At 51.6% G+C, this 14,592-nt stretch overlaps 1 long non-coding RNA gene across 1 annotated transcript in view; it reads left to right on the forward strand.

The window, feature by feature from the left end:
* The window catches only part of LOC137570666 (uncharacterized), a 155,876-nt gene that overhangs the window by 42,562 nt on the left and 98,722 nt on the right, over window positions 1-14,592 (forward strand). The gene's annotated exons all lie outside the window — the stretch shown is intronic.

Below are 14,592 nucleotides of genomic sequence, written 5' to 3' on the forward strand. Positions count from 1 at the left end.
GGTGGCATGAAATTCCTGCTCCAACTCCAGCTGTTCCTCCTCCTCTTCTTCGTCATAGCTGCTGGGGCCAGCGTTCCCTGAGGCGGATGGCCTGATGTTGGTACCATCACGCTGATCGTTTTCTCCTTCAGATTCCCCCAGTTGCATCATGACAGCTGTTTCCTTGATTTTCAACATTGACCTCTTCAGTAAACACAGCAGTGGTATGGTAATGCTGACTGAAGAGTTGTCACTGCTCACAAGCAACGTGGATTGCTCAAAATTTTGGAGGACTTGGCAGAGGTCCAACATGTTGGCCCAATCGGATCCACAGAAGCTTGGCAGCTGTCCGGATGCGCCTCGGTACTGCGCCGTCATGTACTGGACCACTGCACTCTTCTGCTCACAAAAGCGTGCTAGCATGTGCAGCGTAGAATTCCAGCGCGTAGGGACATCACACAGCAAGCGATGGTGGGGGAGATTGAAGCGCTCCTGCATCTTGGCGAGTGCCCCCGAAGCAGTACTGGAATTTCTACAATGTTTGGCCACTCGACGCACCTTCAACAGAAGATCGGCCACGCCTGGGTATGTCCTCAGGAACCGCTGAACTACTAGGTTCATCACGTGCGCCAGGCAAGGGATGTGTGTCAGCTTAGCCAACCTTAAAGCGTGAATGAGATTACTCCCATTATCACACACAACCATGCCCGGTTTCAAGTCCAGCGGTGCCAGCCACAAATCCGTCTGTTCCTTTATTCCCTTCCAAATTTCCTCCCCTGTGTGCTGCTTATCCCCAAGGCAGATCAGCTTCAGCAACGCTTGCTGACGCATGCCAACAGCTGTGCTGCACTGCTTCCACGATCCTACTGCTGCTGGGTTAGCGTTTCCGGATGAGGTACAGCTTTGAGATGCGTTGGAGGAGAAGGAGTCAGAGAGGTAGGTGCTGCTGTTGTTATCCAGTGGGAGGGACGGCGGTGTAGCTGTTTGCGGCGTGGGCAACACCCGCGCCGTAGCAGGTGAGGAATCACTGCCAGGCTCCACAAGGTTCACCCAGTGCGCGGTAAGGGAGATGTATCGACCCTGGCCGAACGCACTCGTCCAAGTGTCAGTGGTGAGGTGAACCTTGCAGGCAACGGCATTCTTCAAGCTTCGGGTTATTTTGCTGACCACGTGCTCATGCAACTCAGGCACTGCAGAGCGCGCAAAGTGGTAGCGGCTGGGAACCACGTAACGTGGGATGGCCACTGACATCATGCCCTTGAAGCTGTTTGTCTCCACCACTCGATATGGCAGCATTTCGCAGGCCAGAAGCTTGGCTATGCTGGCTGTTACTGCCACGGCCCGGGGGTCATTTGCTGGCAATTTCCTCTTGCGCTCAAACATCTCCGACACAGACAACTGAACCGTAGCGCTGCACACGGAAGGGCTGTTGGTTGTTGTGTTTGATGAACACTGGGAGACCTCAAGAGCACTACTCCGGAAAGTGACAGTGTCAGCGTCGTCTGATGTTTGTGAATGTTGTGAACCACGCAATGGCTGGGCTACTGCTGCTGCTGAGGCGGGTCTGGTGGTGAGTCTGGTGAACCCAAGGGAGGCAGTGTTGCTGGTACCCTGTCCTGCCGCGTTTGCCCACAGAGTGGGATGTTTGGATAGCATGTGGCGGCTCATGCTGGTGGTGGAGAGGTTGTTAATACTTTTCCCCCTGCTCAGGCGAGTCTTGCACACCTTGCAAATCGCCATGGTAACATCCTCAGTGCAGTCTTCAAAGAAAGCCCAGACTTTGGAGCACCTGCCTCCTTGCTGGCGATTTCTGTTTCCTCCTCTTTTGCCTCTCACTCTAACTTCCACGCTTGTGGTGCCTGAAATTGCGCGCCGCCTACCTTGTGGCACAAGGCGAACTCGTGCAGCAGTGGGTTCTTCAACAGACTCATCTGTGCTGCTGCTACGACGGCGATGTTCTCGTTCACAAATAAAATCTGGGTCTCTGTCCACATTGTCCATACCCTCCTCTTCCATCTCCTCAAACTCGTCATATGTCATTGTGGGGGGCCGCCGCCGTGGAGTAGAGCTCCCCAGAACAACCTCTGCGCAGCTCACTCCAACGTCGTCTTCCAGATCTTGTCGGCCGACCTCCTGCAATTGCAACCCCTCCTGCCCAACTTGCTCTGGGATTTGGGTTTCCGAGTCCTCCTTAGAGTTGGGCCGAACGGTTCGCCGGCGAACGTGGTTCGCGCGAACGTAGGTGGTTCGCGTGCGGGTACCGCACGCGAACCTTTTGCGGAAGAAGTTCGGTTCGCCCCATAATGCACTGAGGGTCAACTTTGACCCTCTACATCACAGTCAGCAGGCCCAGTGTAGCCAATTAGGCTACACTAGCCCCTGGAGCCCCACCCCCCCTTATATAAGGCAGGCAGCGGCGGCCATTACGGCCACTCGTGTGCCTGCATTAGTGAGAGTAGGGCGAGCTGCTGCAGTCTCTCATATAGGGAAAGATTAGTTAGGCTTAACTTCTTCCTGGCTGCATACCTGTTCTGTTCAGTGAGCCCTCAGCCCACTGCATACCTGTACTGTGATCCTGCCACTGCATACCTGTACTGTGATCCTGCCACTGCATACCTGTTCAGTGATCCTGCCACTGCATACCTGTTCAGTGATCCTGCCACTGCATACCTATTCTGTTCAGTGAGCCCTCAGCACACTGCATACCTGTACTGTGATCCTGCCACTCCATACCTGTTCAGTGATCCTGCCACTGCATACCTGTTCTGTTCAGTGAGCCCTCAGCCCACTGCATACCTGTACTGTGATCCTGCCACTGCATACCTGTACTGTGATCCTGCCACTGCATACCTGTTCAGTGATCCTGCCACTGCATACCTGTTCAGTGATCCTGCCACTGCATACCTATTCTGTTCAGTGAGCCCTCAGCCCACTGCATACCTGTACTGTGATCCTGCCACTCCATACCTGTTCAGTGATCCTGCCACTGCATACCTGTTCTGTTCAGTGAGCCCTCAGCCCACTGCATACCTGTACTGTGATCCTGCCACTGCATACCTGTTCAGTGATCCTGCCACTGCATACCTGTTCAGTGATCCTGCCACTGCATACCTGTTCTGTTCAGTGAGCCCTCAGCCCACTGCATACCTGTACTGTGATCCTGCCACTCCATACCTGTTCAGTGATCCTGCCACTGCATACCTGTTCTGTTCAGTGAGCCCTCAGCCCACTGCATACCTGTACTGTGATCCTGCCACTCCATACCTGTTCAGTGATCCTGCCACTGCATACCTGTTCAGTGATCCTGCCACTGCATACCTGTTCTGTGAACCCGCCACTGTATACCTGTTCTGTTCAGTGGACCCGCCACTGTATACCTGTTCTGTTCAGTGGACCCGCCACTGTATACCTGTTCTGTTCAGTGGACCCGCCACTGTATACCTGTTCAGTGAACCCGCCACTGCATACCTGTTGTGTTCAGTGAACCTGCCACTGCATACCTGTTGTGTTCAGTGAACCTGCCACTGCATACCTGTTCTGTGAACCCGCCACTGTATACCTGTTCTGTTCAGTGGACCCGCCACTGTATACCTGTTCAGTGAACCCGCCACTGTATACCTGTTCTGTTCAGTGGACCCGCCACTGTATACCTGTTTAGTGAACACGCCACTGCATACCTATTGTGTTCAGTGATCCTGCCACTGCATACCTGTTCTGTGAACCCGCCACTGTATACCTGTTCTGTTCAGTGGACCCGCCACTGTATACCTGTTCTGTGAACCCGCCACTGTATACCTGTTCTGTTCAGTGGACCCGCCACTGTATACCTGTTCTGTTCAGTGGACCCGCCACTGTATACCTGTTCTGTTCAGTGGACCCGCCACTGTATACCTGTTTAGTGAACACGCCACTGCATACCTATTGTGTTCAGTGATCCTGCCACTGCATACCTGTTCTGTGAACCCGCCACTGTATACCTGTTCTGTTCAGTGGACCCGCCACTGTATACCTGTTCTGTTCAGTGGACCCGCCACTGTATACCTGTTCTGTTCAGTGGACCCGCCACTGTATACCTGTTCTGTTCAGTGGACCCGCCACTGTATACCTGTTCTGTTCAGTGGACCCGCCACTGTATACCTGTTCTGTTCAGTGGACCCGCCACTGTATACCTGTTTAGTGAACACGCCACTGCATACCTATTGTGTTCAGTGATCCTGCCACTGCATACCTGTTCTGTGAACCCGCCACTGTATACCTGTTCTGTTCAGTGGACCCGCCACTGTATACCTGTTCTGTTCAGTGGACCCGCCACTGTATACCTGTTCTGTTCAGTGGACCCGCCACTGTATACCTGTTCTGTTCAGTGGACCCGCCACTGTATACCTGTTCTGTGAACCCGCCACTGTATACCTGTTCAGTGAACCCGCCACTGTATACCTGTTCTGTTCAGTGGACCCGCCACTGTATACCTGTTCTGTTCAGTGGACCCGCCACTGTATACCTGTTCTGTTCAGTGGACCCGCCACTGTATACCTGTTCTGTTCAGTGGACTCGCCACTGTATACCTGTTCTGTTCAGTGGACCCGCCACTGTATACCTGTTCTGTTCAGTGGACCCACCACTGTATACCTGTTCTGTTCAGTGGACCCGCCACTGTATACCTGTTCTGTGAACCCGCCACTGTATACCTGTTCTGTTCAGTGGACCCGCCACTGTATACCTGTTTAGTGAACACGCCACTGCATACCTATTGTGTTCAGTGATCCTGCCACTGCATACCTGTTCTGTGAACCCGCCACTGTATACCTGTTCTGTTCAGTGGACCCGCCACTGTATACCTGTTCTGTTCAGTGGACCCGCCACTGTATACCTGTTCTGTTCAGTGGACCCGCCACTGTATACCTGTTCTGTTCAGTGGACCCGCCACTGTATACCTGTTCTGTGAACCCGCCACTGTACACCTGTTCTGTTCAGTGGACCCGCCACTGTATACCTGTTCTGTGAACCCGCCACTGTATACCTGTTCTGTTCAGTGGACCCGCCACTGTATACCTGTTTAGTGAACACGCCACTGCATACCTATTGTGTTCAGTGATCCTGCCACTGCATACCTGTTCTGTGAACCCGCCACTGTATACCTGTTCTGTTCAGTGGACCCGCCACTGTATACCTGTTCTGTTCAGTGGACCCGCCACTGTATACCTGTTCTGTTCAGTGGACCCGCCACTGTATACCTGTTCTGTTCAGTGGACCCGCCACTGTATACCTGTTCTGTGAACCCGCCACTGTATACCTGTTCTGTTCAGTGGACCCGCCACTGTATACCTGTTCTGTGAACCCGCCACTGTATACCTGTTCTGTTCAGTGGACCCGCCACTGTATACCTGTTCTGTTCAGTGGACCCGCCACTGTATACCTGTTCTGTTCAGTGGACCCGCCACTGTATACCTGTTCTGTTCAGTGGACCCGCCACTGTATACCTGTTCTGTGAACCCGCCACTGTATACCTGTTCTGTTCAGTGGACCCGCCACTGTATACCTGTTTAGTGAACACGCCACTGCATACCTATTGTGTTCAGTGATCCTGCCACTGCATACCTGTTCTGTGAACCCGCCACTGTATACCTGTTCTGTTCAGTGGACCCGCCACTGTATACCTGTTCTGTGAACCCGCCACTGTATACCTGTTCTGTTCAGTGGACCCGCCACTGTATACCTGTTTAGTGAACACGCCACTGCATACCTATTGTGTTCAGTGATCCTGCCACTGCATACCTGTTCTGTGAACCCGCCACTGTATACCTGTTCTGTTCAGTGAACCCACCGCATCAGTGCGCATACCTGTGCAGTTAAGTGAACCCACCTACCTACGTGAGTGCACGCAGTGTGATATACCACTCCGTGCATACCCAATATGGACAAAACAGGTAGAGGAAGAGGAAGAGGTAGTGGCAGAGGCAGAGGAAGGCCACCCGGCAGGTCTGCGCGAGGTCGTGTAAATGTAATTTCGTGTGGACCTGGCCCACAGTACAGTGCTCGGAAGAAGGCACGTCCCATCACCTCCCAAGATTGTCAGGACGTGGTTGAGTATTTAGCGACACAGAACACCTCATCTTGCTCAGCCACCAGCGCTACTACTAGCACCACTTCCGCTGCATTTGACACTTCGCAAGAATTATTTAGTGTTGAAATCACTGATGCACAGCCATTGTTGTTACAGCCAGATGAATTTTCACCAGCTAATATGTCTGAGTTACGCGGCAACACTATGGATGTAACGTGTCAGGAGGATGAAGGACCTACTGATGGTGCAAGTTTGGATTTGTCTGAGGCAAGCGAAGCTGGGCAGGATGACTACGATGATGACGGTAATAGGGATCCTCTGTATGTTCCCAATAGAGGAGATGAAGAGGGGGACAGTTCAGAGGGGGAGTCAGAGAGTAGTAGGAGGAGAGAAGTTGCTGAAAGAAGCTGGGGCAGCTCTTCGTCAGAAACAGCTGGTGGCAGAGTCCGGCACCATGTATCGCCACCTATGTACAGCCAGCCAACTTGCCCTTCAGCATCAGCTGCTGAGGTCCCCATAGTGCCCACATCCCAGGGTGGCTCAGCGGTGTGGAAATTTTTTAATGTGTGTGCCTCAGATCGGACCAAAGCCATCTGTTCGCTCTGCCAACAAAAATTGAGCCGTGGAAAGGCCAACACTCACGTAGGGACAAGTGCCTTACGAAGGCACCTGGAGAAAAGGCACAAACAGCAATGGGATGGCCACCTGAGCAAAAGCAGCAGCAGCACACAAAAGAAAAGTCACCCTCCTTCTCCTCTTCCTCCTTCAGGTGCATCATCTGCTTCTGCCGCTTTCTCCTTTGCACCTTCACAGGCACCCTCCTCCACTCCGCCTCTGCCCTTGAGCGGTTCCTGCTCCTCTGCCCACAGCAGCAGTCAGGTGTCCGTGAAGGAAATGTTTGAGCGGAAGAAGCCACTTTTGGCCAGTCACCCCCTTGCCCGGCGTCTGACAGCTGGCGTGGCGGAACTGTTAGCTCGCCAGCTGTTACCATACCGGCTGGTGGACTCTGAGGCCTTCCGTAAATTTGTGGCCATCGGAACACCGCAGTGGAAGATGCCAGGCCGCACTTATTTTTCGAGAAAGGCCATACCCCAACTGCACCGTGAAGTTGAGAGGCAAGTGGTGTCATCTCTTGCGAAGAGCGTTGGGTCAAGGGTACACCTGACCACGGATGGCTGGTCTGCCAAGCATGGGCAGGGCCGCTACATTACCTACACAGCCCATTGGGTGAACCTGGTGGTGAACGATGGCAAGCAGAAAGCGGCGGACCAAATTGTGACACCTCCACGGCTTGCAGGCAGGCCTCCTGCCACCTCCTCTCCTCCTGCTACATGCTCTTCGCTGTCCTCCTCCTCCTCCTTGGCTGAGTGGCAGTTCTCCTCTCCAGCTACACAGCCCCAGCTCCGCAGGGCCTATGCTGCATGCCAGGTACGACGGTGTCACGCCATCTTAGACATGGCTTGTCTCAAAGCGGAGAGTCACACTGGAGCAGCTCTCCTGGCTGCTCTTAAGAAACAGGTGGATGAGTGGCTGACCCCGCACCACCTGGAGATAGGCAACGTGGTGTGCGACAACGGCAGCAATCTGCTTGCCGCTTTGCATATGGGGAAGCTGACACACATACCCTGCATGGCACATGTCATGAATCTAGTGGTTCAAAGATTTGTGGCAAAGTACCCTGGCTTAGCGGATGTCCTGAAGCAGGCCAGGAAGTTCTGTGGGCATTTGAGGCGCTCTTACACAGCCATGGCACGATTTGCAGAAATTCAGCGTAAAAACAACATGCCGGTGAGACGCCTCATTTGCGATAGCCCCACTCGCTGGAACTCGACCCTGCTCATGTTCTCCCGCCTGCTAGAACAGAAGAAAGCCGTCACCCAGTACCTCTATCGCGAAAATAGCGAAAACTAAAAGGTGTAGGGTGGCAGTTTATATATCACTGGAAAGAGGAGAAAGAGAGCTTTAAAATGATGTGCATCTTTCCATAGTTTCTGCACTGCTCGGAGTCCCTTTAAAGACTGTGAGAGAGAATTAGATTGAGTGTAAGCTATATTAGGTGTATTTGTGAGAGAGTGACATTAGATTGTTAGTTTGCGTGATAGATTGTAGTGTAGTGTACTAGTAGTTGCTGGGTGGAGAGGGTTAGACAGAGCCATCCAGGCCGCAGGCTTAGTGTTTGACAGAGTGAGAGAGGTGATTGATTAGTTGAGTCTAGTGCAAAAAAAATTTTTCTAAGTTCATTTTTTTTGTTTTGTTTTGTTTATTTTGTTTTTGATTTATTTTCTTTATTTATTTTACTTTGGTTCTGTCGCTCATACCCCTTCCCCAATAAAGTTTTTGGCCCCAAAGCAATGGAGCGAGAGCAGCCGCAATTTCCTGCCACTCCTAAAAGAAAATGGAGTGATGGTGGTGTTGGTATATCACGTCAAGTATGTGATCAGGTTGAGGGTGGCACCAGCAGCAGGAAGCGTTCCGCCCTGATCAGAGATATCTTCTCTGTGGTCGCACGCAAGAAAATTTTGACAGAGCAGCAGGCGAACAGGGTAGTTGATTATTTAGATCAGGAACCCTCTACCCAGTCTGAGGAACTTGAAGCTAGTGGCAGCAGCACCAGTAGTGGCCAGATTCCTCATGACCAGAATCCGACCGCAGCTGCTTCTCTTCACGAGGTTGCTTCCTCCCAGTGCTCTCCTCCAGAATTAAAGCACACCTATGTCGATGAGAGGGATGTGCAGAAGGATTAGGAGGAGGCATTGGAGGAGACAATGGGACCAAGGTCCCAAGAAGTGGGGGGTTCTGTGGTGACAGAAATGGCCCCTGTGTTTTCTTCATCCAGTAGTAATCCATCACAACTGGGAGCTTGTGTCACCACCAATGTACATCACCACCACCAGTCAACTACAGAGGTGTTTCGTGGCCAGGTGGAGGGTCCATAAGAGTCACTTATGGGTTCCAGTGATTTGGTTGAACTGGATGATGTTTTGGATGATGAGGCGGCTGATCCACCGTGGTTGCTATCTGGTGATCTGGTGGGTTAGGCACTAGCAGGCGTGAGCAGCATGGAGAAACAGAGCAGACGGTTGGCCAGCAGCCTGCAAGTGATTTCCCGTCTGTCAGTTCCCACTAGTGTTGGGCGAACAGTGTTCACCACTGTTCGGGTTCTGCAGAACATCACCCTGTTCGGGTGATGTTCGAGTTCGGCCGAACACCTGATGGTGTTCGGCCAAACTGTTCGGCCATATGGCCGAACTAAGAGCGCATGGCCGAACGTTACCCGAACGTTCGGCTAGCACTGTGATAGGCCGAACGGGTCACGTGGTTCGGACCCGAACGCGCTCTGATTGGCGAACGGGTCACGTGGTTCGGGTAAATAAATACCCGATCCACGTCATTTCTCCGCCATTTGTCTGTGGGTTTAGCTTTGGGTAGGCAGGCAGGGTAGTTCTCTCTCCAGCCAGGCTAGCCAGGGTCCCCCGGTCATTGTGTCGCTGCTGGGAATAGTAGTACACCGCTCACCCACACTATATAGCATTGTGTTCACTGCCACTCTGTGTCTCTCTGCTGGGAACAGTAGTACACCGCTCACCCTGTATAGCATTGTGCTCTGTGTCGCTGCTGGGAACAGTAGTACACCGCTCACCCACACTATATAGCATTGTGTTTACTGCCACTCTGTGTGTCTGCTGGGAACAGTAGTACACCGCTCACCCTGTATAGCATTGTGCTCTGTGTCGCTGCTGGGAATAGTAGTACACCGCTCACCCACACTATATAGCATTGTGTTTACTGCCACTCTGTGTCTCTGCTGGGAACAGTAGTACACCGCTCACCCACCACTGTATAGCATTGTGCTCTGTGTCACTGATGGGAACAGTAGTACACCGCTCACCCACCCACCACTGTATAGCATTGTGCTCTGTGTCGCTGCTGGGAACAGTAGTACACCACTCAGCCACCACTGTATAGCATTGTGTTTACTGCCACTCTGTGTCTCTGCTGGGAACAGTAGTACATCGCTCACCCACCACTGTATAGCATTGTGCTCTGTGTCGCTGCTGGGAACAGTAGTACACCGCTCACCCACCCACCACTGTATAGCATTGTGCTCTGTGTCGCTGCTGGGAACAGTAGTACACCGCTCAGCCACCACTGTATAGCATTGTGTTTACTGCCACTCTGTGTCTCTGCTGGGAACAGTAGTACACCGCTCACCCACCACTGTATAGCATTGTGCTCTGTGTCGCTGCTGGGAACCTCTTATCTTTATTACATTTATGACTGCATGGCGGCAAAATGCATGCTATCCGCACGCTTCTTGTCCTCATGCAAGGCCTGGGTTGTTGTGTCTCAAAGCGTGGCCTTCTCCTCCTGCACCTCCTCCTGTTCCATCACGTGTGCTGCTGCTGGCTGGGTTAGCGTTGCCGGTCCCTGTTTATGGAACCTCTTATTTTTATTACATTTATGACTGCATGGCGGCAAAATGCATGCTATCCGCACGCTTCTTGTCCTCATGCAAGGCCTGGGTTGTTGTGTCTCAATGCGTGGCCTTCTCCTCCTGCGCCGCCTCCTGTTCCATCACGTGTGCTGCTGCTGGGTTAGCGTTGTCGGTCCCTGTTTATGGAACCTCTTATCTTTATTACATTTATGACTGCAAGGCGGCAAAATGCATGCTACCTGTGCAAAGAAAACAGACATTTCCCGCATTTAAAAGACAGTTATCCCTTTGAAAATTTAAAATCGATTTTCTCAAAAACTATAAGCTCTTTTTGCTAATTTTTTTTTCCTCTTGTACCCACTCCCAAGGTGCACATACCCTGTAAATTTGGAGTATGTAGCATGTAAGGAGGCTTTACAAAGCACGAAAGGTCGGGTCCCCATTGACTTCCACGGGCACCGGGTTCGGCACTTCAGGGCTGATAAGCCATCTGCACAACCACCACAGATGGGAGTTCGAATATGTAAAGAATTACAATAAGATGGGTGGAGAAAAACAGCAGCAACAGGCCCATCCTCTTCTTTTTCTACTCGTCCTGTCCCTATCCAACATGCTCAGTCCCATTCTAGTTCAAATCCCTCTGCATGCCAGGCTGGAAGAGGACTCCAGACCTCGGCAAGCACCTCATCCTCACCCTCGTTGGTTTACTCTGAATCACCAGTGTTCCAGCGTCAGGCCTCTGTGCCAGAAATGTTGCAAAGGAAGCGGATGCTCCCGGCAGCTGATCCATTTGTTTGGGCCAACACCTGCTGCCCTACCAGTTTGTGGACTGTGCCCCCTTCCACACACTGATGAACAGTGTTGCTCCACAATGGCGGATCCCCAGACGCCATTATTTTGCCAGGAATGCTATCCCTGCCCTTCACCAGCACATTGTGGAGTGTGTCGGCCGGTCTATGGATCACGCTGTCGGTGACAAGGTGCACTTCACTATGGATGGCTGGAGCAGCAGGCATGGGCAGGGAAAGTATCTAACTTTTACCGCCCATTGGGTCACCCTCCATGGTGCTGCTGAGGAGGGTGCAAGATCTGGGGCATCTCAGCTGGTGGTGCCACCACATGGGTTGAAGGGGAGGCCTGTTCTACTTCCCTCTGCTACCTATTCTGTCCATGACCAGTCCGCCGTTGCTGAGCCTCCCAACAAGTGGTCCAGCTCCTACACTAGTCTGCAGCACCATCGATGCCAAGCAGTGCTGAAACTCGAATCCATGTACGAGAACAGGCAAACCGAATCTGTAATCCTTGCAGCCTTACAGGATCAGATTCGGTAGCGGCCTTAAAACTGCTGCAGTGCCGCCATAGCCTGCCACAACACAGGCTTTTTTGTGATTGTCCGATGCGGTGGAACTCCACCCTCCACATGCTGGAGAGGTTGTGGGAGCAGCGAATGGTGGTTAGGCTATACTTGTCTCAGACATCTTCCTCCAGAACAGGGCCACTGGACTACATTACTGGGGACCAGTGGCAGCTGATTGGACAGGTCTGTAAAGTGTTGGAGCCGTTTGAGCAGGCAACAAAATTGGTCAGTGAGGAGCACTGCAGCATATCAGAAGTGCTCCCTATTATCTTCACGCTGGACAAGGCTCTTGACAAAGTGCTCAGACAGGGGGAGGAAGCCCTACTGAACAGTGGTCAGTCAAGTGGGGGAGTGAGTGAGCATGTTCAAGTCCTGGATGAGGAGGCAGAGCTTGTGGAAGCGGAAGAGCCCATTGTCCGGGGGTGGGAAGAAGATTCTGATGACGTGGAGCTGGAGCATGATGACAGTTCTGACAGCCAGGAAGAGGTGATTAATGACAGACATCTCTTCCCTATGGCTGCGCATATAATCCAGTGCCTCCATAAGGACCCACTGATTAAAACTCTAAAATCAAGGCTCGACGTGTGGGTGGACACCATCTTAGATCCCTGGTGCAAGGGGAAAATGCAGCAGTTCATACCCCCCTCCCAAGCAGACGACAGGATGAGCCAAATCTGGGATGCCCTTCTTCGTTGGGTAGAAGATGCGTTTCCTGCACCTGTATCCCGGGCCCAAGCTACCAAGCCTCATCATCCTCAGCAAAGGTCTGGTGGTCCCACTCCCAGCAGCAGCACCAATAGCCAATCTGTGAACCTGCTGAGTATGTTTAAGGAATTTTATCAGCCAATGCCAGATACTCCTTGTAGCATCAGCACCGCCAGCGGGTAAAGTAGTCACCGCCAGCGGCTGGCCCATATGGTGAATGATTACTTGGGGTCGGCCATCGTTCCAGATAATATGGAGAGTATTGATGAACTCATGGAGTATTGGACAAAACAACTTGATACCTGGCCTGAACTCGCTCATTATGCACTGGAGGTTCTTGCATGCCCCACCACCAGTGTTCTTTCTCAGGGAGTATTTAGTGCTGCAGGTGGGGTGGCCACCGACCAAGAGACCTGTCTGTCCACAGACAATGTGGACATACTAACGTTCATAAAAATGAACGAGTCATGGATCAGTGATAATTACAAGGCCCCTCTCACTGATTCACGATAAAGATTGGACAGACTAAATTAAAATGTTCCTGTAATGACTGCCGTGGAACCACCTCTAGGTCCCATGGTCTACGACAACTCCTGCTGCTCCCAAAAAAAAAATATAATGACTGCCGTGAAACCACCTCTAGATCCCATGGCCTACGACAACACCTGCTGCTCCAAACAAAAATAGTAATGACCACTGTGGAACCACCTCTAGGTCCCATGGCCTACGACAACTCCTGCTGCTCCAAACAAAAATTATAATGACTGCCGTGGAACCACCTCTAGGTCCCATGGCCTACAACAACTCCTGCTGTTCCCCCCCAAAAATTGTGATGACCGCCGTGGAACCACCTCTAGGTCCCATGGCCTACGACAACTCCTGCTGCTCCAAACAAAAATTGTAATGACTGCCGTGGAACCACCTCTAGGTCCCATGGCCTACGACAACTCCTGCTGCTCCAAACAAAAATTGTAATGAGTGCCGTGGAACCACCTTTAGGTCCCATGGCCTACGACAACTCCTGCTGCTGCAAACAAAAATTATAATGACTGCCGTGGAACCACCTCTAGGTCCCATGGCCTACAACAATTCCTGCTGCTCCCCCAAAAAAATTGTGATGACCGCCGTGGTACCACCTCTAGGTCCCATGGCCTACGACAACTTCTGCTGCTCCAAAAAAAAATTGTATTGACCGCCGTGGAACCACCTCTAGGTCCCATGGCCATCGACAACTCCTGCTGCTCCAAACAAAAATTGTAATGACTGCCGTGGAACCACTTTTAGGTCCCATGGCCTACGACAACTCCTGCTGCTCCAAACAAAAATTGTAATGACCGCCGTGGAACCACCTCTAGGTCCCATGGCCTACGACAACTCCTGCTGCTCCAAAAAAAAAAATTGTAATCAGGATTGTGATTCAGCCACCACAAAAGCCACAGTTATCAGCAGGACTGCCAGTGAACTGGTATTTGTTTAAAAGGAAACATCCATTACGTTCCTTTTAACATTGTGGAAATGGTTCTGCCGGAATGCGGAATTCCACGGAATACCACGGGGATCCGCCAGAATGTAGCAGTTACGGAATTTTGTTACCGTGGAATCCGTAATTTCCGCCATATCGTAAATCGCCAGTTCCGATCATCCCTACTGCTACAAGTGCAGTGGCTGCCTCACAAGCACTTTGAGTCCAACAGGACAAAAGCGCAATACAAAAAAGGAATTATTATTATTATTATTGCATTAAATTGCACAACTTTATCGCAATCACAATTTTACCGCTATTTTAATGTAAGTCAATGGGAGCATTTTTAAAAAAGCTCTCAGAAAGCTTTTGGAGGCCAAAAAGCGCTCAGAAAAGTGTGTATAGTGTGTCTGAGCCCAGGGTCTAGTGCTCTTCTTTAGAGGTGGATCAGGAAGCAATGTTATTTCCGGAACTATAGGTGGAGTGAGTGGCTGCTGTGTCTCTCTGAAGTGGGAGTAATGTGAAGATTAAAGGCTGAGGTGGGCAGCTTTTAATAAAACACTGAACCATCCATTATTTGTTTATTAGAG

Source organism: Hyperolius riggenbachi, chromosome 4, assembly GCF_040937935.1.
Source record: "Hyperolius riggenbachi isolate aHypRig1 chromosome 4, aHypRig1.pri, whole genome shotgun sequence".
Classification (NCBI taxonomy): Eukaryota; Metazoa; Chordata; class Amphibia; order Anura; family Hyperoliidae; genus Hyperolius; species Hyperolius riggenbachi.